Source organism: Tasmannia lanceolata, unplaced genomic scaffold, assembly GCF_043159265.1.
Source record: "Tasmannia lanceolata isolate RefF3 unplaced genomic scaffold, GAP_Taslan_0.1 ptg000004l, whole genome shotgun sequence".
Lineage (NCBI taxonomy): Eukaryota > Viridiplantae > Streptophyta > Magnoliopsida > Canellales > Winteraceae > Tasmannia > Tasmannia lanceolata.
Genome location: NW_027518681.1, coordinates 10,767,116 through 10,790,510, shown reverse-complemented (window position 1 = coordinate 10,790,510; position 23,395 = coordinate 10,767,116). Strand labels below are relative to the sequence as shown.

The 23,395-nt window shown below is 38.1% G+C and overlaps 1 protein-coding gene, 1 long non-coding RNA gene and 1 pseudogene across 9 annotated transcripts in view; 1 reads left to right on the top strand and 2 right to left on the bottom strand.

The window, feature by feature from the left end:
- The window catches only part of LOC143875440 (uncharacterized), a 236,315-nt gene that overhangs the window by 169,380 nt on the left and 43,540 nt on the right, over nucleotides 1–23,395 (bottom strand). The window lies entirely within an intron of this gene.
- LOC143875448 (uncharacterized) lies at nucleotides 1,828–10,610 on the bottom strand. The gene is made up of 4 exons (XR_013250113.1): nucleotides 9,932–10,610; nucleotides 3,014–3,108; nucleotides 2,410–2,665; nucleotides 1,828–2,300 (listed from the first exon to the last, which is right to left on the bottom strand). It is a non-coding gene; the product is annotated as an uncharacterized LOC143875448 (long non-coding RNA).
- Nucleotides 11,845–23,395, top strand: part of LOC143875445 (serpin-ZX-like) — a 24,659-nt pseudogene continuing 13,108 nt past the window's right edge. Inside the window, exon 1 of the transcript XR_013250096.1 lies at nucleotides 11,845–12,289. The product of XR_013250096.1 is annotated as a serpin-ZX-like (transcript). The remainder of the gene's footprint in view (nucleotides 12,290–23,395) is intronic.

Sequence of the window (23,395 nt, the reverse complement as noted above, 5' to 3'; positions counted from 1 at the left end):
ATAAGGAAATCTACTACTAAAGAAATCAAGAAGATCTTCCAGCTAATCTTAGGTACGTAACACAATGGAATCTAAAGTAAAAATAGTGCAGTAAAAGAGTACCTGGTGTGAGAATTTAATGCTGGAGCCCGAGCATGCAATTGAAGTAAAAAGAATATACGGGAAGGATGGAGGTCAGAGGAAGGGAAGCGCTGCTGCGAGGTTGGAATATTGAAGTTTTTTAAAAAAATGCTTTGCTGAATTGTATTTAAGCCGCTTAAGGTGAGGAGGCATTTGTAAAAAGTCACAACGTTTCAGTGGTATTTAATTCGATAGGGTGTGGGGGAAACAGGAGCACAAGGGATGCGACAGAAGCGGAAGGGATGGGAATAGAGTTTGGTTTTATCTCAACGAAGGGGTGCATATGGAGATATCGACAGATAAGGTTGGAGAGGATCTGATTTTAGAAAATCACCCCTTTTAACGTTTTTCATTGCCTAACGTTACGGGAGATTTTATAATATCCCAAGAATTTTTAGGACCTGATTTTTAGGGGTTTAAACTGCTTCCATTTAGAAAATAGAGGGTCGTGTAAAAAACTAAATATGGTACCAGAAGGGGCGTAACCAAATAAATATGGTAAAGTAGTAGATTTTTAAGGACCTAATTTTTAGGGGTTTAACGGTTTACATTTAGAAAATAAAGGGACGTGTAAAAGGCTAAATATGGTATAGGAAGGGGCGTATTAAAAGAAATATGGTTGGAATTTCTTCCGCAATCAGGAACTTGGATATGGTTGCATGATGGTTTTCTCGGACTGGTTTTAACCGGGAAGATTAGTGGGATCTTTTGGCTACTTCGATCGGTGTGTCTAAACAAGGGTTGGGGATCCGGATAGATTACCTCTTGTGGGATTCAAGATGGGATAGGTAGGGTTTTGCAATTTGGAAATTAGGATTGGTGACTTTTGACTGGTATTGTGAATCTTGCAGCCCAACAATCATCCTTTGTTGTAATTTTCCAAACAATTTATCAAAGCTTGGGCATCCACAAGATCATATTTGCAGGGAAAATGTGCACATGCCATATAACTCCTCTTAAGGATGGGCCGTGATTTATTTATTTTTTTTGGGTGGGTAAGCTGGGGTTAGGCACTACCCCGACAAGATTTGAATTTATGAAGTAAGAATTGCAACTGAGTGAAGGGGATTCCAGAAGAATCCCTAATTGCAAGCTGTTTGAGGGGTGATTTGGGTTTTGTTCTATGTTCTTTGTTATAATTTTTTCCTTCATTGGGTTGAGTTTTCAATTTTTCGCTTCTATGTTTTCTTATGAATTATAGTGCTTCATCTAATAATATTTCTTATGATTAGACTGCTTCATCTTAATGGACTCATCTGATAATATTTCTTATGATTAGACTGCTTCATCTTAATGGCCTCATGTGATAGTATTTGATATTGGACATTTTCTTTAGTATACACTTTCCTGGAGGAATTTTAATGTGCTGTGTAGTCTTGGAAGCAGAGTTCCCAAATTGCATTTGTGTATATTTTACTTTTGTTATTTCAGTTCAATTTCATGTTTTTGTTTTTAATCTCTATGTTGAACTTGATAGTTTTATATTCAATATAACTACAACAAAAAAGGTTTTTAGCAGTGGTCATGACCGCTGCTAAAAGTGGCCAAAACCGCTGCTATTACTTTTAGCAGTGGTTACACAACAGCTACTAATTATCTCGTCGCTGTATTTTTTAGCAGCAGTTATAACCGCTGCTAAAAAGGCCGCTTTTGTATGTTACTGTATAGCAGCGGTCATGACCGCTGCTACATTTGGTTTGTAGACATCGAAGTTCATCAATATAGCAGCAGTACTGTATCTTTTACCGCTGCTAAAAGTGATATTTTAAAAAAAAAAAATTATAATTCTAGAAATCCCCAAAATAAGGGTATAATACATAATCTGGCTTAAGTGTACATTACATAACCTGCTTTAGACTATAGTACCTTTACACACATAAACATTACATTCACAAAATTAAACAAAAACTAAAACATATCCATCCGAAAATGTTACTGATTAGATTGAAAAACCTTGATCTATTAGCTTTTCTGAAACCCCAATGTTAAACTGATTAGATTGAACTCTTTGATTTTCTCTTTGATGAGTGAGCAAGCCCATGCCATCAACTTCTAAAAACAGCCTTGGAGATCAAAGTTGATCTTAACTTTTCATCAATGGTAGATGGAGACAAAGCTAAAACTTGTTGGTCGAACGCTTTCCGATATTATAGCAACACCCAAAACCTCGAAGGAAATTCCTTTAGCATTGTTGAATACCAAATCCATCAAAATGAATAGACAATAAGAAATAAGCATATAAAAGTACTTACTAAATTCCCACTTTCTAGAAATGGTCAGGAAACTTACCAAAAAAATGTTGTGGAACTCCTCTAGTAGAGTTATAACAATGGCTTGAGCGTGGTTAGCTACTGCCGCAGCTTGCAAAAGCTGAACAGAACCATCCCCTTCTCTGATTTGTGAGGAGCCACAATTTGCATCATCTTAAGAATCATGAACTCAGAAGAATGGGAAACATAAGTCAAAAGGCAATTAGATGAAGTGGAAGGGGAAGAGAGAACATGATCACTAATGAGAGAGCGCAACTTTGATCAGACTCATTATCCTACAACATAATATAACCATATCATACAGTTAATATCTTTGTTTTCACTTGAGAAATGAAAATTTTATTTACAAAGAAAAAAGACAACATAGTTTCAGGAGGAGGACAGACTGCATGATAAATAACTTGTTTGCGTCACACAAAACATGATTGAATGACAATTCCACACCTCTGGCCAAATCTAATACTTCATCAGTGACAAGCTACTATCGACCCACATGGCCTCCTCAAAACCCATCAACAATGTAAGCTAATCTCTTCAAAACCATTATTTCATCAACAATATTAGATTTTTGGCTAGATTTTCATCAAAACTCCATAATTCTTCCAAAAGTACAGGAGTCTCACCTTCATTTGCGTCTTTGATCTGGTCCAAAATATTTCAACCCAAATTTGCTGGATTGAAGCACCTTGTTTCATTCCAAAAGGACAGGACAATCGAGCTGAATGTAACAACAATGGAGGTTCATTCATAATCCAAAAGAACACAATAAGTAAAGGTTCACCAAATATGCATGTCCTGTATGTCAAGCTGGAAAAACTAAATATGCCAATATGCATAACAAAAGAAACAAATCTACAGGATGAGAGAAACAATGCATCAACATGGAATAAAAACATTGAAAATCAAGAAATATGAGATACATGCATGAGGTCACATCTGACATGCCTGAAAACAAAAATCTTCCTATGCATACAATAGAATTTTGTGTGTATGTGTGTATATTATTGGGAATAATTGAGAAGCTCAGAATGAGGGAGGAGAAAGAGATAATAATAGCTTGGTCCCGAGCATCCCCATGTGTCAAACTCCCATTACGATAAGCAGAAATTGATGAATGAGCGATCCAGCTTCTAGCCCTTCAAGAATATCACCTGAATTCAACCAAAAAAAATAAACCTTCAACTATTGGAGATTGATACACGGGTGTCTCTTGATGGTCCATGTTTCAATCTTGTTGACTTATAGGAGCGGTTTTCAAGACTACTGGTAAGGGACCGCTGCTATAAAACGTATTTGTTGTAGTGAAGGTTTGAAGAGATCAGTATTCTGGTTTTCCAAGACTGAACAGACCCTTCGTACCACATGTCAAGTTCGCTACCGCATTTTTTTAAATAAGCATGGAGTTTGAATCCCTATCCTCAATAGTATGTCAGCAGAGATCAGGACCATCTTAACAGACAACTGAAAAAATCAAGAGCAGATTAACAATCTCTACAGATGCCACTCATAATATACAAAGACACAACAGTATTTGTAAAGGGTACATAGAACGGGACATGGAGAGGGGAAAAATTTAGTACATATTTCATGGGTCCTGATCATCAGTATCCCGTCTAGGATTTTGGCTTTTGTAACATTATAGGGATCTGATCAATTCTGTCTTGTTTTTCTCCCTTTGTCATTAATAAAATTTTCATGTTGCAATGAACACTAGATTTTTATAGAAAAAATTAATCAGATCTAAGCAAGTGCTAACAATGGTTGTAAATCATGTAAAGGAAGAGTATAAATTATAGACTTCTATACAGTGGAAATCGAGAAATCACAATTCATGCATACATGAGAAACTACAAGTGTAGACACTACTCAATTACCGAAACAAAACGTAGTAATATTTTTGCAACTTAGCTGAAACAGCAGTGTCCCGACCTCTCACCTAAACTGATTACCGACTGGGACTTGTTGCTCTAAAAGAGAGCTCAGCTCAGGAGTAACTGAGTGAATTCCGCCAAGTCATACAGAGTTTCGAAATATTAACAGAATTTATTCATAAAGCCATAATTTCAAAAACATGTAAGTAGGGAACAAGATGTCCCCCCACCATACAAGTCCTCAACCTGAAAAAAGGAAGATAAAAGAAAAAAGAAGGAAAAGAACGCTAAGCCGGTACTACGGCCGCATCGACAATAACCACGTCAGTGTCACCTAGACGAACTCCAGCATTAGCTAAACCATCAGCCAGAGAATTGGCCGATCTCCGCCTATGAGACAGGGACGGACCAATTAATCGAATCCAGTCACCAATCTCGTCCAAAATCCTGGCTAATTTCCACGGACCAGCACACCGATTTGCCGCCCATGCGATTACGTTTGCGGAGTCGCCTTCGACAATTAATAGACCAAGATTATGAGTGGCATACCACCGCAAACCGAATAGCAAAGCTTTTGCCTCCACCTCATTTGCATTGCAAACCCCCGCAGGCACGGAATATGTCATGATAGTGTCCCCTTTAGCACTCCGAACCACACCGCCAATGCCCGCCATACCCGGATTCCCCATGGAACTCCCATCAAAATTTAATTTAAACCACCCATCTGGAGGAGCCACCCATTTTGGCATATGCTTGACAGAGGAGGTTTAATGTTAATGTTGTTAACCATTTACACTCAGTTACCCATTCTGAGAAATCAGGGCTTGTAGTAATCCTATGATTGTAACCCTATGTTTCACATCCTGTCCCCCAAAACATATCTTTTGCTCCTCTTTTCTTTTCCCTTTTCTTTTCAAGGTCTCATGATCATGGTTATGGGATGTAGGATAGAAGTATTTTTAGGTTATGAAACGACGGGACTGGTATTTATGACAATTCAGATAATGTTTTCTTTCCTCCTTTTCCTTTCATTCTTCGAATCTAAAATAGTTACGTAGTATCCTAGCAACAAGCCATGGATGTCAATGAAATGAACAGTCTAGTTTCAAGGATGATGGAGCATATGTGTTGGGGCGTTTCGCATGCTTTTCTTAGGTGCCTTGATGGTGCAAAATTGAGTGAAAACCAAGAAGGTAGACACAAGACTGAAGAATGATTCTAAGGATTGTGAGATAATAGTAAGAAAGATGGAAATGGTTATAAGACAAAATCTACTCGAGATCAAGGAAAGTAACAATATGGTATGTGATATCTTCACCTCAGTAATACCACAAGGGGGATGCATAAACAGGAAAACTGTCTTTGAGCATCAAAGCTAACATTTACATCAAGTTATATAAAGGTAGCAGTTGAAACAAGTGAAACGTTGGCATGAAATAATAAATGGGTTCAGGTGCGAGCATTGTGTTATTTATAGAAGGTTGCACCAGTTTAACATAGAGGATAAAGAACATGTTAGATTCTTTATAAGCAGAATTTGTAGATATAGCCCCTGATGTTACTCAATATATTGGGACATAGTTTCGTTAACTAAGGTCCCGTTTGTTTTAGATTTTGACTCCAAACGAGTTTTTGACTCAGAATTGATTCTAAATCTAAAAGAAACAACAGAGCCTAACTCATTAGTCAGCTTGAAGTTTGGGTTAGCAAAGGGGGTGTAAGGGTAACCAAGTGTGGGTATGATCCATTCATCAGACTGATGATAAATTGTTAATTACTGGACAAGCATGAAATATCAATTTGATTTTGCCCATAACTCTCCTGAGTCCTGTTTGAGGAGTTTGGGTATTAGCAAGGAATCCTCCCCAATCCACACCCTTCAGCGTTTCATTTTTTTCCAAAGGTTCTGACAGCTTCTTAACCACTGACCTACACGCAAAACTTAACTGCCTAAGAAATCAGTGTGCTCCACCGACCCAACACTCAGTCACATCTCATTGGCCCTCAACCAATTCTACTCCATCAACTGATCCCATCAACAATATGATGCTTAAACAAAGCAGCACTCTGTGCCCTGCTGAATTTCACTTTTGCTAACCAACCACAATGAGTCTGGACAATATGGTGGAAACTGACTTGTCCACTCTTTAGCTAATCAAGTCACTTATTATGACTATTTCCACATCAACACTAAAAATAATTGATAAGAACAAGGACGTAGAAGAACAAAGTACCACTTTGAGGGAGGTTATGACTATTTCCTTACAATTCAACCATATCCTAAACAAATAAACCACGTCAAAGCTTAAAATTCTCAAGCCATATAATAGACTTCTTTATTGTGGGAGCCTCTGCAATCGGATCATACGATCCTGCATCAATTAGGGAACGAATTATAGAAAAAACTCCATGGAACAATCCAGGGTATAGAAAAAATGTCTAACTAAGGCTTTGTTTGGATTGCAAGAATTATTTTGAAAAATTACGAAAGGAAAAACAATGCCACAAAACAAAGAACCCAAACCCTAGAAAAAAAACCCTAGAAAATAATGAAAATCTTACCCAATTTCATCATTGCCATAACAGAGCATGGAATACAAAGGAATCTCTGTGAGAAAGAAAGAAAGAAAATAAGAGAAAATAATAAGAAAAAAGAAGAAGAATGGTTTTACCCTATTTTTTGGACGATTGAAACACGGAGAAATCAATGGAGGGATGGAGAAATCGTCGAAGGATGGTGGAGAAATCGAAGGAGTGGAGGGGAAAGAGGGTTTCGCACGGCGGGAGGTTAGGGCACGATTTTTTTCTTTCGTGGAACAAAACATTTGTTTTGGCTTTTAACGCTTAGTCTATTATAAGCGTATACAGCAGCGGTTTATTGAAGACCGCATGCAAATGTTGACTTATAGGAGCGGTTTTCAAGACTGCTGGTAAGGGACCGCTGCTATAAAACGTATTTGTTGTATATATATATATATATAACCCCCATTGCAACTCTTTTATGGAAACTTATAATCCTAGATGTATATCCGAAGTGTACCCAAAAAACTAAATGCAAGTCAAGTTTATGGGAATGCATGTCATTTGCTCAAAATGTTAGTTACATCTTACAATTTTCCCTTTTTGACAAGCTAAATATTGTATATTGCTACTATTACAGACACACATGCAGTCCACCAGTCTGAGGTTGGAAGAAATGAGGGTGAAAAGGCAAGATTTATAACAATGGATGTCTCACGGCTTGCTTCTTGCTGAGAGCCTGGGGGAGTGAAAATTTGGTGTAGTCTTTTAAGGAGGAGAATCTATTCCTCTTGACATAGAGCATCTTGCTGTTATTTTTTGTTATGTTTTTTTGAAGCTCTACTCTTTTTTGTGTATCACCCCAGTTGATGTAATTTGCGATATTTGGGTACATCTTTGTGCCTTTGTCTTCACATTTAGGGTTCCAATAAGATTTATTTCAAATTAGCATTACCTGACTGATTCATTTACATTTTCGCCCTTTTGTGGCTAATTTCATACTAACAATGCCGAGCGTTGCTCCAAGGGCTACTCTTCGACTAGGGGGACTTTAAGAGCCCAACTATTAGGAGAAATTTTGAGGATGATCTTCCTTTTTGGCATGGGAAAGTTTGAAGGGATCTGTCAGATATAATGTAGCTTTCGTGGCACTAAATTTGGCGGTTGATAGATTAGGAACCTCCAATCTATGTGTTGCTGGCCATTCTTTAGGAGCTGGCTTTACCCTCCAAGTGGGTACAGCTTTGACCGAACAAGGGGTGTTTGTGGAGTCTCATCTGTTCAACCTACCATACCAAGGTTAATGATCTCTTTATTGTGCTTGAATAACCAACTGTATGGATCATTATCAGCAAAACAGTATTTCCTTTCGATCATTGTCACTTTTGTCCTAAATGGTATGTATTTTGAAATTTGGATCATAGGAGTTACTTATTTAAAATTTCTGCTTATTGATAAAGAAATAAAATCTTCTAATGCTTCCGTAGTTGCATTTTGATAAAAAAAGGAAATCTTCTAATCCTTCCTTAGTTGCTTTTTCATAGGTTCCAAATGAATAATTTTGTTGTTGAGCTTCCGGGCTTGAGTTGCGGTTGGAGAGGTCTACTCGCAAAGAATGACAGTTGCTTCGGTGGAGTAGAGTGGCAAATTGACGTTTCATCTTATTTCATCACTTACGAACAAGAGACACTGTTCACCACTTGAACTTTCTATTGATAGTCTGGCTTTGATTTGTTGGCTTAGAAGTTGGGATTTTGCTCGATTTTCATTCTGTTTATGTTTACGAAACTGAATTTGTAATTCCTTCCTCTTTTCAAGAAAATGAATTTGATATTCTTTCCTCCTCCATTTTCATGTCCATTTTTAAATATATAATTTATAAGAGATATTACTCTTTTGTCACATGTTTTGAGGCAACTAATGCATATTTCTGTCACATTGTCATAGGCTCACCTTGGCCTGGAACCATCCAAAAGCACATAGAGCCAATGACCCTAACCATCTAATTAAGACCGTACAAATGGATGATCAACAAAAGAAAAAGAAGCAAAGATCCATATTTAGTTTAAAAAAGTATATTTTTGGCTAGGCAATTTCGCAGAAACCAATTTCGCGGCTGGCTTTTGCATATGAGAAACTCTAATTACTGCAAATTGTAATCTTTTAAGTTGGTTGAAAGTCTAGCAAAACTATTCAAAATTCTGCAATTTCGAAATTAAGGAAACTATCCATATTCAATAATTTGAGGCCTATATACCGCACTCAAATCAATACAATTAGATATATAAGAAAATTCCATGAATCCATGTACAATAAAATTCAGAACGTTGTATAAGAGAATCCAATGTATGAGAGCATTCCTTCGTCCTTCCAAGAGAGAGTTCCTGCGTTCTTGTGGAGCAGAGTTAAATAACACTTGATCTTTAGAAATTTTCCCCTACTTTTGGATTGTGAACTTTAGAAAGAAGAAAAAAATTCTTAGGAGTACTGTCACTACAACAATAAGCCCATATTTAGTTATATCTATTAGTGTATTTGCTGCCTTTTGAATAGTAAATTTCCATTATTACATTAGGAACTGAGGGTGTGTTTGGCAACAATTCTAATTCTGTTTCTTGATTTTAATTTTGTTTTTAATTCTGATTGTGATTTTAAAAAACCGAATCGCGTTTGGTAAGTCACATAAAAAAAAAATCAATTTGTAACAACTCCTATATCAAGATAGCAGATTTCAGCTGCCATCAACCATGAAAAGTGAAGGTAAAAAAGCTCACTTGCTGAATATTAATTAAAACCCTGACAAAGTTTTAATCTATACTCAAAAGAAGTTTAACACAAAGGTCTCTATAAGACTTTAATTATGAGAATGTAGCACAGGCCTTATCTCAAACACCTTGAGTGCATACATGAGAGAGCCAGTCACCACATATACTACTGTAATTGCTGATCAAATGAAAGCCTTAAGATATTTAACTTTGGACCTAATTTTGTCAAACCCATTAAGATTAAAACCTTTAGGTCAAATATAAATCCAAGACAAGGTTGGGAATATGAGGAGTTTTTATAGATTGTACGCATTGAGAATTTCATCCAGAGAATTGGAGGACTGATCAGTGACTCAGTGAGTAGGCTACAAGACTTACAAAATACCTATTAGTGAAGGATTTTACACCAGAGTTTCCAGAGGTCAAACACAAATCAAACAGCCACTTCACCAGCTTTCATGCAGCTAACACACGAACACAAGTTGATCTGCCTTTTTTTTTTTCTTGATAATTCTCCACCGCAAATTGGGCTCAAGTACAGATACCCAAATCAAAATAAGAACTCGAGGAACAGCTTTCCACGAAGTTAGGGTTTCTCCTGCTTCTGACGGCCAGGTCAATTTGGCTCTGAGTCGGAGAAAACGGGGCTGCTTCTTTATGAGAGAGAGGGGGGTGGAGAGCCTTAGATGGAATCAGATGTAGCCAAATTTTTTTATTAAATTCACGTTGGATAGATAGAATGGTGGGTACAATGATGGATTTTCTATGTTCAATTACATGTCTATTTGGTCAGTTTTATTCAATTAGGCTTAATTCAATAAAGAATGAAAGCATTAAAGAGTTACATATTTGTTGCATCATGAATTTCAGAAACATGGAGATCAAAATCCATGCAAATGGATCTGAGTCAGGATTTTGATGATTCAAGATCACAATCTTTTAGCTATTCATGATCACATACCATCATGCAATCACAAATGGCATTAGAACAATTTAGTATGAATGCCGGGCATCACTATACCATTACCATCATGAGGACGAATAAATAGTTTTTTTATTCTGAAGTTTATTCATGGAACCCATATTTTTAAGTAGAGACTAGGTCATAAAATCCTATTTATGTTGTGGCCCATCATATGGACGGCTCATAACATCCTATGGTATGGACTGTGCATAGGGGTGTAAACGAGCCGGCTCAGCTCGTTAAGCTCAAAAGCTCGGCTTGGGCTCGAACCAGGCTCGGCTCGGCTTGGCTCAGCCAGGCTCGCGAGCCTTACCGAGCTCGGGTTATATTAAGTTCACACCCCTCATCTTCCCTGGACAGCCCTATCTAGTGTAATTTGACTACTTTTTTTACACTATGGGGGGTGGTCCAAGTAACAAATGGGGTTCCGAAAATGAAGTGACATATTTTGCCTCCCCCTTTCACTCCCTGGATAACCCTTTTAGTGTGTATATATATATATATATATATTAACGAGCCTTAATGAGCCGAGCCTGGCCTAAATCGGGCTCGGCTCGTTAAGCTTAACGAGCCTGGCAAGCCGGCTCGGCTCGGCTCGTTAAGGATTCGAGCCGAGCTCGAGCGAGCTTCCGAGCCCGAGCCAAAATTGACACCCTTAACTGTGCACTTCATTTTGAAAAATATGGGTGGCGCCTACAATTGGGCCTCAATGTTACCGCAGGACCCACACCATAGGGTGATCCAAGCCGTCCATTTGATGGGCCACAACAAAAATAGGTTGTGCCCCCAAAATCATTTCCATAGGATGATCGCAACCCTCCACTCTATAGAGGTTTCCATAATACGCCGTTTCTGTTTAGATCGGGGGGCTAGGATCATCTATGGAAATGATATTTTGAGGCACAACCTATTTACGTTGTGGTCCATCAAATGGACGGTTTGGATCGACCAATGGTGTGGGCATACAGATCATTTTGAAAAATATGAGTGGGGCCTACCTTGTTCAAAGATCTCAACAAATTAATTGTTCGGTTGGAGTGGTCTTGTACCGGCTGTGTGGTAGAAGGGGGAGGGGGTTATATCACTGCCCTATTGATTTGAAAATAACTTTAAGTGAAGATGCATGCATAAATTACTTCCCATAATAAGGACCACTGTCCACCAATCGAGGAGCTCTTCCCACTTGGTAACCCTAGATAGTGCCAATATCATTAGCCTTCCTTAAATTATAAAAGACAAGATGAGTTCGTATAATTATCAAAAATGATAGTGCCAATATCATTAGCCTTCCTTTTTTCACTCCCTAATTTTCCTTTCAAAAACAGATTGACATACAGGAGAAAGCTCAATACAATACCTTTTTACTTTGATTCTAAACCCTCTGAAAATTTCCGGCAATGGATCTAAGGAAATCAATCGGCAACCAAACAGATTTTTCTCTGAGAATCGCAAAGCACATCCTGCTGAAAGAAGGGACCAATCTCGTGTTTTCTCCATCATCGATCCATATCGTATTGAGTCTGATCTCTGGTGGGTCGAAGGGAAAAACCCTAGAACAGTTGCTTGCCTTTTTAAGATCAGAAAGCAACGAAGAACTCAACACCCTCTCTTCTCAGCTCGTTGCTCTCATCTTCACTTACGCATCTCACCATGGTGGGCCCCGTCTCTTTCCTTAATGGGTTTTGGGTTGAGAAATCTCTCCCTCTCAAACCCTCATTTGAAGAGATCGCTAATAAGCTCTATAAAACAGAAGCTAAGCTAGTAGATTTTCAGACCCAGGTCAAATTTTCTTTCATTTCTCTCTTAATGGTCTCGCATTTCATTCATTCTCTTTGTATTGGGGAAGCGTTATGAACAAATGCCTTTAAATTGAGCAGAAATTACGACAATTTCTGGGTTTTTTTCCCGAATTTCAATATCCCACCTTGGAGAAAACACGCCAAGAATACCCATATGGGCTTTGTTGTGAATTACTTGATGAAGAGTATAAAAAAAAAGTAATTTTTCCCTGGAAAGATCTTTTGTTTTAGATTGTTGTTTTCTTCTTGAAACTATTTTTAATTAGCTGCTTTAAGATTATAATATTTGGTGAGCTAGTTCTTTGCTTTGGCTTTGCAAATTTATATTGCTGTTTCCTTCTTGAAACTAGTGTTCAATTAGCTGCTTTGGGAATATATTTAGGTGGGTTGATTCCATGCTTATTGCTTAGGCTTCACTAACTTGGTGTTTTCAAGATTCTAAATTTTAGATTTTATGTTGCTAGTGTTGCATTTTTTGCGATTCTTGTAGTCTTTAAGGTGTACATGTCTATATCACGGACACATATATTATCTACTAAATATTTGACATTAATAATTTAATATAAGAACATAGTTATGCTACACCTGATCAGACTAGACTGTCGAACGTATACATTTTTTAGCAGTGCTAATTGTGCTGATATGCAGATAATACATTATTATTTAGCCTGCACAAGTTTTAAAAAAAATCTTAAGGTAGTGATCAGATGCTACGAAGCAATACCTGGTCAAAGAGTGAACTTCACCAAATTGGTGGTTGGGGGGGAAGGGTATGGGGACTGGGAATTTCAAAGCTAGAGTATCGGGCTAAAATATTAGGTTGCAAGATGGGTTCTATCCCTAATACATACATAGGCCTTCCGACATGTATAGGAAGACCATAAAGGAATTGAGAACCAGTGATTGAATGTGTGGAAAGGCAACTGTTATCTTGGAAAAAAGGAGTGTTGTCTTTAGGGGGAGAATTACCTTCTCAAGGAAGTCTTGGCTAGCCTGACACTCTATTTTACGTCGACCTCCGTTGTCCAACTTCCTTCGTTAATAGAATTGACCAACTTCAAAGAAATTTTTTATGGAACAATAAGGAAGAAAATAGAAACTATCATTTGGTCAGTGTGGATGCAACTAATTAAGGGTCGCAGTAATCATTTTTATATGGAACAATAAGGAAGAAAATAGCCTGACATTCTATTATGAAATTCTAGAGTCTCATTCAAAAAAGATTATGATTAAGGATAGGAGATTGGGAAATGATTAGATTCTGGTTAGATAACTTGTGTGGGGATGGAACATTAATGTAGGACTTTCCAACATTATTTAAGGCGGCATCTCACAATGATATTTTGGTCGTTGAATCTTTCTGCAGGGTTAATGATATAGTAGACTGGAACTTCAGATTCAGGAGGAATTTCTTTGAGCAAGAAATGAGAGAAGTTACATCCTCTCAATGAAGAATTACTCAATCTAAATAAAATGCGAGGAAAAAGACAAAAGAGTTTGGCAATGGATCTCAATGGTGATGTTGTCCGTCAAATCTTTCTATAAGTACTTGGTCCTGAGTCATAATTCATCACTAGCACTGTTAGTTTGGGAAATTGAAACCCCTTCGAGAATTAATGCATTCTATTTTGCTCACTCGTTTTCATAAGATCCTCACCGTAAATCACCTTCGTATTACACAAAATATTATGGTTAACCATTCTTCCATTTGTCTTTCAGACGTCGAGTCCGTTGACCACCTTCTTCATTGCCAATTTACTCATGAGTTGTAGTAATTTGTTTGTGTCTCTTTAGAGTTTGTTGGGTTCTCCCTGAACATATTGAATCATGGAATTTTGCCCCTTGGCCCTCTAGATGTAGGACATTATAAACCCTATTCCTGGTTGCCACTTTCTTCCCAGTATGGAAGGAAAGAAACATGAGAGTTCTTTAAAGGTACTTTCAAAGGCATGCGAAGTTTCCAGAAAAAATTTCTCGATAATTGTTCGGTGGGCATCAGTCCTCTCTATGTTCAGTGGAGTTTCGGTAACATCTTCGCATAGGTTGTGGGAGGTGATTAGGCTAAGCTGCATTCACTCGGAGTGCCCCGAGCCCAATGAACCCCTCAACCTCATCAGTTAAGACTGTACTTTGATGGTTCAAGTATTGGTAATCTTGGTCTGACATCCATTGGGGAGCTGTCGAGAAATGCAAACAAAGAGGTAATTTGGACTTTTCGAGCCCAATTGGTAATAGGGTTGCTATCAAGGCCGAGGCTATGATACTTCTTAGTGGGATTCAATATGCTTCTTAGGAGCAGATTCAACATATGATCATTGAGGAGACTCCCTCAATGTGGACAAATGGGTGAGAGACGAGATTAACTACCCATGGAGCTTCATGGAGCTTCATGGATGCCATAGAGGAGATTAGGGATTCTTTGGAAGGACTTGATACCGAGATTCAATGTGTATCGAGATTGGCTAATACAAAGGCTGATTCGCTAGAATATGTTTGTTTTCTCCCTGCTTCTCCTATAAAGTTTGCTTCCTTTTTCGTTCTATTTTTTTTTCATGGCAAACATAATCATGTTCTCAAGGCGTCCAGGTTGTGTGAGCGCACAACCTTGGAGCGGAGTCGTCGTATCTTGGAAGCATACATTGGAGATCCCATATGCACCGTTGATTTGTCGTTTATGAGGCAATATTTGCCTTTTGGATAGCAGATTCATATTCATGCCTCAACTCAGTCGATAAGTCACTTCTTTACCTCTTACATTACTTTCTTGCGATCAATTACTTCTTGTCTGCCATTTATTAGTATAATCCTGGGCTTTAGGATTATAGGTGTAGAAAGCTACATGTAAAAAAGATAACCCCATAAATGAATCTTACTGAAAATATGTACTAGTGAATAGTTATACTTAAAATGTTATTAGTATGGATAATCACACCGAAAATTTACTATAGTGTGGACACCCACACAGAGTATTTTAAACTGCGGATGGATTCAGTGAGAAAAGCTAAGCTAGTGAGGATGGCTATCATATGTTCTAGTGTGGATAACGACAATGAAAGTATGTCTTAGGTGTGGATCTCCACACTAAGAAAACCATACTGGATAAGGTATGGATATCCACAATGAATTGTAACTAGAATTTTTTTTATGGGTGAGCTGGGGTTTGGTGGAACCCCTACCAGTGCATTGAATAGAAGGAATGAATACAAGAAGAACAGATGAAAGCAGAGAACAAATCACAAACAAGAGTATTGTTGGGAAAGTTGCCTTATTTCCCACCCACAGTGGTTGCTTGGGTGGGAAGGCAAAGGCAAAAATAGAAATTCTATTTTAGCTTTTGGGGAATACTAAACTATAAAAAGAGAAGTGTTGTTCTCTTTGGTTGCGGAAAAGCAAGAGTGAAGGGGTGTGTCGGCTGCCTCTTGGGGAATAGAGAGAAGAGAAAGAGAAGAAAATAGAGAAAGGAGAGAGAAGAAGAAAAAGGACGTGAGATTCTTCTTGGGGTTCATTCTTGGGGTTTCTCTTGGGTTTTCTTGGGTTTTCTCTTGTGGGTTTCTCTCAGGTTACTCTTGTATGGTCTTGGGTTTGAGAAGCAAGAAAAGGGTTGCGGGTTTGTGGGTTTGGGTTTAATCCGTTGTAATCCTTGTATATTGTTTTCTCATAGTGAAATATCATGTTTCTCGCCTGTGGAGTAGGCTTGGCCGAACCACGTAAAATCTTGGTGTTCATCTTGTGGCTTGCTTTTGTTTATTTTACTTTTCCGTTAAATTTGTGCACGATCGGATCGGATTGCCCAACGGATTTTCTAAAAAAGTACAATTTTCCTTCCCTATCTGATTCTTGGAGGAATGAGGGGAAGAGGGTTATCTTCTTCCTTGCATGGGCAACCTCACTTTGAGTGGAAGTCTGCGGCCAAGTTCTCTTCCCTCGATGCGTGAGTTATGCACCAGGATTTGAAAGTGTTGAGGATTTCTCGAATGTGGGTTATCATTGGGATTTTTTTTCCATGGGGCTTGTATTTTCCCCGTAATTACATCTACTGCAAATAATCAATCGTCTTCAATCCATAGATTTGGGGTTCCTCATTTTTGCACCATTTTCACTCCCACCTAAATGGCTGAGAGCTCTAGTCCAACAGACTGTTCTTTCATGACTTCAATGGAGAATAAACCAAGAACCATTCCTTCGTCGTCTTGAAGTATTCCACCAATTCTAGCTCCTTCGATTTCAAGAGAGGCATCTGTATTAATCTAGAGCTCTCCAGGATCATGATTCTGTCATTTGCACTCCTGTCTCTTCCTCTATTTTGGGTGGAAGTTGTACCCAAAATGAGTTGCTGTGTTTTTGTTGGTTTGATTTGGAATACCCTTCCAGCGATACTGTTTGGTGTTAGAGCGTGCAGCAGTTCTGATCCGTGAACAACTAGCATTAGCTAGCAGACTTATGCCAGTCTTTAGTAATTATAGTATTTTTTTTTTTTTAAAGTTGACATATTTCATTAATTTTCAGAAAAGCATTTGGGCCAGCCTGCATTACAAGAGAATAACATGAATATTGGCACAGTTAAACCTGTAACCAATGCAGTACACTCATAGAACAAAAAGTTAAAATTACCCCTTTCCTCCCTCATCCATCCTATCTTTCTGATATTATCCATTACATATTTAAGAATATACATCCCACAAACTTTTTCTGAACCTCATTCCCTTGATTGAACGATGATGAAGATTCCCAGATTAGAAAGCCTCCATTTAGCGAAAGACCATAATCTCTCAAGCTAACATTAGACTAAAACTTTCTTTTAGCGCAACTAGGATCTTTATTACCATCGCCGAGAATGACCCTTACGAGAATTCTTCCTAGCAATAATCTTACCTTCCACTTATGGGACTGAAACCACGGTCACGATTTCCACGCTCTTGGTACCAGCTCCCAGTTTTCCTACAATCGCTTTCTTCCCAATCTGTCTCTGTACAATTAAAACTTTGAAACATTATGTCTAAATCGACTGAAATAAAAAAGGCCTATGTACTACCCCACAACTTGCAATTTCTCCTTAACTGAAATCTTTGGAAACAACCCATACTCCCTAAAACTTACATCTCTTCACCTCTCAAAGTGTATCCTTTAATCCTGTAATCCAACTTATGGTTCAGCCTCTTTAACTCTTTCTATTGTGTCATCTGCAACTCTTGATTGCATTGCCCGGAACATTTCTCTTGTCTTCCCTAGATTCTCCTGATAGGAGATCCCAAATACATCGCCCATTGCTAGAAAATCATTAAAGCCTTCCAATTCTGGGTGCCCAGATTCTTCCTCAGCATTCAATACTAAGACTCCCTTACCTTTATCTCGTCTACCTGATTCGCTAGGCTGCCCTAATTGATCATGTTCCACCTCAGGGATACCTGGCCCTAAACCTTGAACATCTTTTACCAGGATTGCATGCTTAGATTCCAGATTTGCAATCTCCAGATGTTTCTCATCTTCCCATAAACGCCTTCGCGTTCGTCTTTCCTTTTCTAGGATCTTGTTAAAGATGGGCAAATTAGTCTCCATCCGCCATGGAAATTTCTCCCTTCCTGGCGCTTGGAGTGTCTTCAAGACATGCTTTTCCAGTCATACTCGGACCAGGCGAAGTTTGCAAAATTCTTAATTCATGGAAACTTTCCGAATGAGGCTTTTTCTTCCTAACCTTCTTTTTCCGATACGCACATTTAATCTTTCTGCCCAAAGCTGAAAGGCCGCCACGGGTAGGCAAGAGGCGTGTGTTCGGTCCAAAACCTCTTATGAGTTTACATTTATGCGCACGTATACTCTTCACATTTGGACTTGACCCTGCTCTAAAAAACCCATTTTTTTATTTTTAGGGGCTTCTGCTCCTCGGCCAATTTTAAGTTGAAAAAGTCCACAATATCCTTTCTACCCGCCTTTCCAATTGTACCACGTGGCACAACCCTAACAGTCTTAGTAGCATTTGGCAGAGTCACGGGTCCCCTCAACTTAGCCTTCCTACTCCCTGACGAGACAATAACAGCTCTGAGGGTAGGTGGGAATTTTGAAATTTGAAAGGGGGGCCACCGGCTCCGATTCACGCCCAGTGGCCTCTGCCACCTTTTCCGGTTGGCAGACCACCGCCGGTGAATCTTTATTGGTGGGAGACTCATCAGAATTCCGAAAAAGGGGAAAATTGTCTTTACTACTGGACTCTCCCACTACCTTCAAAGCCAAAGAATTTATGTTATCTTCAGACACAACTTTAATTCCCACCGAGTAAATGGTGGAATCTACCCTTAGATTAATTGAATGACGGATTGATTTCCATAGAGGGGATATAACCAGGGCAAAGGCAAAGGTCAAACCATGGGTGTGATTACCAAAAAGCTGAGTCTCTAGGACCTAACCCAGATGCTAGCCAAGAATCTCCATCGTGGCAGAGGACCAAGCATGAAGAGGAATATTATAAAACCGTACCCGAACAGTTCTAGCTCATGTATTATACGCCGGAAACCAAGGTTGGAGGGAGGAGAGAAATCCCCCGAAAGCCTCCCCACCACGTCGGAGAATAGTCGTAGCTTGGGCCTCTGAACTGAAACTGGAAACGATCTCCACTGTGCTAATAGCAAAGGGTTTTTCCAGATCTGGGTGACCCCAGAATTTTTTGGCCCAATCCCAAACATCCTCTAAGAGCTAAGAACCAGATTTCAAGCTTCCAATAAGACAATTCTTAAGGTGTCTTTTTCTATCTTCCACCACTGACCTCGGAACCCAGGCTTCTATCCTCTTCACGGAAGGCAACTTGGGCCTGTTTGGTTCTCCACACTAAATTTGGGTTTTCTCTATTACGGCGTTCTAAGCATTTTCTCCAGAAAGTGCGAGTACCAAAGTTTCTGTAATTACATTTTGAGCATAACCAGTCGCTCCCATTCGAGAAAAGCCTACGAGATGATTCCACAGCTCGCTGACCAGGAACCTCCCTCGCACCAACATCCAACCTCCGCCCCCTAGTATCCCAATCCTCCAAACTTCTCAAGGAACCCGCGTGCGATCTCGATGGGTGCCATTGGGACCAATGGGGCCTCTCCGAGTTAGTCTCCTGCCCAAATGAAAATAGAGATCTTCTGCAGCAAGGATTAAATATCCCAAGAGGTTCAAAAACTTCCATAACAGAGTGGCCTCCATCTAGGCAAGATAGATAAGGCTCCGAAATTCGCTCAAGGTTGATTCCACATTCGCATAAAAAGCCCGAAGGTTGTTGGAACCCCGTAACTCTCGGAGGGATAATCCTCTGGCTTCTGAAAACGTCCATAATAGTCATCTTTCCATCTATGATCGATCTGCACTCCAAAGAGGAAAGAATTCAGTTTCAATTATAGTATTTTTTAGGTAGCCTTGAAGTCCTCCTTTGGAATGTATTAAGCTAGTGTTAGAATATGTTCAATCCAACAGTTGGATCGAGTGTAGATCACACCATTGGATCTTCTTGAATAATTTGTAATGAAGTAAGAGTGTTTAAATAGAACACTCAAAGGATAAACATGGAAAGATATAACGACAATCTAATCTACTTTTCTAACATACCTTCCTACATTATTAATTTGAAATAAAATGAAATCGAATCTAATATCCTAATTTATTTGGCTTGCCCCATCTAACTTACATACTAATTTAATCTAATTGCCTCATCTAAGCCAAATTGCCACATTTAACCAACATGCCTAATCTACCACCAAGATGATCCAATGGTGAATCTCAACCCGTTTGGATTGCAAGAAAAACATTTCAGATGGAAAAACCTTTCTTGGAAAATTTTCTCCTTTCCAGATTTAAAAGGAAATGATATGATTATGGTTAATTATAAAGGATATTATTATAAAGGGAAATGTTATCAGCACTACTATATTTTGATGAGGCAACTCCTCACTTTATTCAAAGTACGGTATGGCCCGCACCATAAGATGATCCAAATCGTCCATTAGATGGGCCACAGACTAAATAGGTTGTGCCCCCAAACCCATTTCCATAGTTTGATCCTAACCCTCCGATCTATTGAGGGTTAGGATCAACCCTCTAACATTCAGATCGGAGGGTCAGGATCAACCTATGGAAATGATTTTTGGGGCACAACCTTTTTAGGCTGTGGCCCATGCGGGCCATACCGTACTTTTAATAAAGTGAGGAGTGCCCTCATCAAAATACAGTAGTGTTGATAACATTTCCCTATTATAAATTGTAAGTTCCTCCTAATAAAATTTGATTAGTGGCGGCTCCAATTAGCTTTTTCATTTGTAAAACAAGTAGGAAATTTTAGAAATATTTTTCCTTTCCAAACTTTTCCACAAAATTCTTGCCATCTAAACAGGGGCTAAAGGATTTCAAGTCTGCTAGCGAGAGCTTGAAGTCTTCTGTAAGTTTTAGAAAGCTTTCGTACGCAAGCAAAGGTTATTACTTTCCCTTTTTCGTAGGTAAGCTGGGATTGAACTGTTGACCTCTAGGTTATCTTGTGCAGTTGTGGATATACTATATTCTGATGGCTATAGATAGTTAACAATTTGACCTCAACCATTTTGGCATATTTTATGGATTTACTATGGGGTGATGATAAATTTGCACCCCCTGTAGGATTATGCACACCCTTTAACTTGAATTGACGTCAAAAAAGCATTAAAGTCTGATGGTTGTTTATGCTTTTTGACGCTTTTTTACATCAATTCACATTAAATAGGTGCGAATCATCCTACAAGAAGTGCGAATTTATCATCTCCCTTTACTATATTCCAATGACTAAGGTAAATGATATATATCTTGAATGTTTGTGTCATATGGATTAACTAGATAGTAGAATGTTTTGAGCAAGGTATTCCATATTGTTTGTTATAGATATGTATTATGTGATATGAAGCTACTTTTGAGTGTGATGATAGATCATACATGGGGCCTTGTTTTCACCATATATTATCTCTCTTTAGTGTGTATGATGTGCCATATATAATCAGTCGATATATCTGACACATAACATCCACATTGGATGTGGCAATCTATGGAACATGACGAGAACAAGGTTTATAAAGCCTTATTTTACACAGTGATCTTTTCTTCATACTTGGAAAAGTTTTATATGAGGAAATTGAGCTCTCTTTTCTCAAATACTTGAGAAAAATAATAGCTTTCTTCCTTAGACTATCAAAAGAAAGTATCAAATTTTATTTTTTCAAAATTTCCATTTTAAAACAAAAAACAATTTTTTATTTTCTAGGACTAGATATATGCACCCATTGGCTACATATTACTATTTCCTCCTCTTCTTCCACTTCCAGGTTTCATTGGTAGTCGGCAGTGCAACGAACACAATTGAAGGAGATGAAAATATAGGAAAAATTATATGAGAAGAAGATGACAAAATGGTCTTTTGAACCGTGAGACACGTCTCCTAGGTCAATAGTATTTAAACTACTATTCATCCAGAAATTCAGAAATTGAGTAATTACTTAGGAAAATGTCTATATATTAGAGCAAAGATATCTCACCTATCACTCTAGAGAGGATGTTCTAGTCTAAAGAGATTGCTAGGAACATCCAACACAATCTAGGAGATCCTCACAATGCAGGTGATGATTATCTAACAATAATTTATTAAAAGTTCAAGCAGTTATTTTTTGTGCCATCCCAACCATATAATTGTTGATATGGAGTGACCATCACCATTGCTTTGGGTAGGCGGTTTGATCTTTGTGGTCATAAGCCATTCATTGCAAAAATAGCAAATTATTAACTTAAAACTCAAGATAAAGCTTATTATTAGTTCCGACAATCATTTTGCATTACAACTAAAGGAAAATTGTACTATTATTTGAAACAACAATTTTTCAAGTAACTACTGAATTCTGAGAGCTTCTCGGTCGACCAGTCAATATATGCATCCATAGCTCTGAAGTATTTATGCCTCCAATTTTTGTTGAGGATGAGAAAGCCGATGACTCCCCAAAATCCCAAAGCATATGACATTGCCACAAATGAGTAGAAAATCATAGGATTATCAAGAACCCTAGAACTTTTTCCCTCATCCCTTGGAGGTTGTGGAGGGATGTCCATGGAGCAATTTTTTTGTAGTGGTGGTCCACAGAGATATGGATTTCCCTCAAAGCTTTCCTCATGAAATGCGGTAAGGTGTTTCTAAGATCCATATACTAGTTTAGAATTTTTTTACCTTTCCTTGTTCCTCATCCTTCGAATTCTAGAGTTGGATATTGAGGCTAAGCTCTAGATCTTGGGAATTCAGATTTGAATCATGGAAGATATGTTTGAGTTTAAGGTTTTGCGAAAATGTCAAATAGGTCTTCCTCAGTAGGATAGCCTTATACATCATAGCCAAAAAATTTGTTAAATTCACATTGGATAGATAGAATGGTGGGTACAATGATGGATTTTCTCTTATTCAATTAGGCTTAATTCAATAAAGAATGAAAGCATTCCAGAGTTTTATATTTGTTGCATCATGAATTTCAGAAACATGGAGATCAAATTCATGCAAATGGATCTGAGTCTAGATTTTGATGATTCAGGATCACAATCTTTGAGCTATTCATGATCGCATACCATTGTGCAATCGCAAATGGCATCAGAACTATTTAGTATGAATGCTCGCATCACTATACATCATCATATGAGGAAAAAATCATGAAGAACCCATGAGGACGAATAAATAGTTTTTAAATTTTGAAGTTTATTCATGGACCCATATTTTTAAGTAGAGACTAATTCATAAAATCATGCAGAGCTGATGCCGTTTGATTCCATATTCATACCTCAACTCAATCGATAAGTCACTTGATTACCATTTGATTCTTACATTACTTTCTTGCGATCAATTACTTCATTTTCGCCATTGATTACTATAATCCAAAAGCTAAGCTAGGGAGTAAATTTTTCACTATAGCTGTAGAACGCTACATTTACAGAAGAAAACCCCATAAATGTGAATAATCACACTAATAATATGTACTATACTGAATAGCTATACTTAAAATGTTATTAGTATGGATAACCACACTGAAAATTTACAATAGTGTGGACACCAGTATTTTATAAA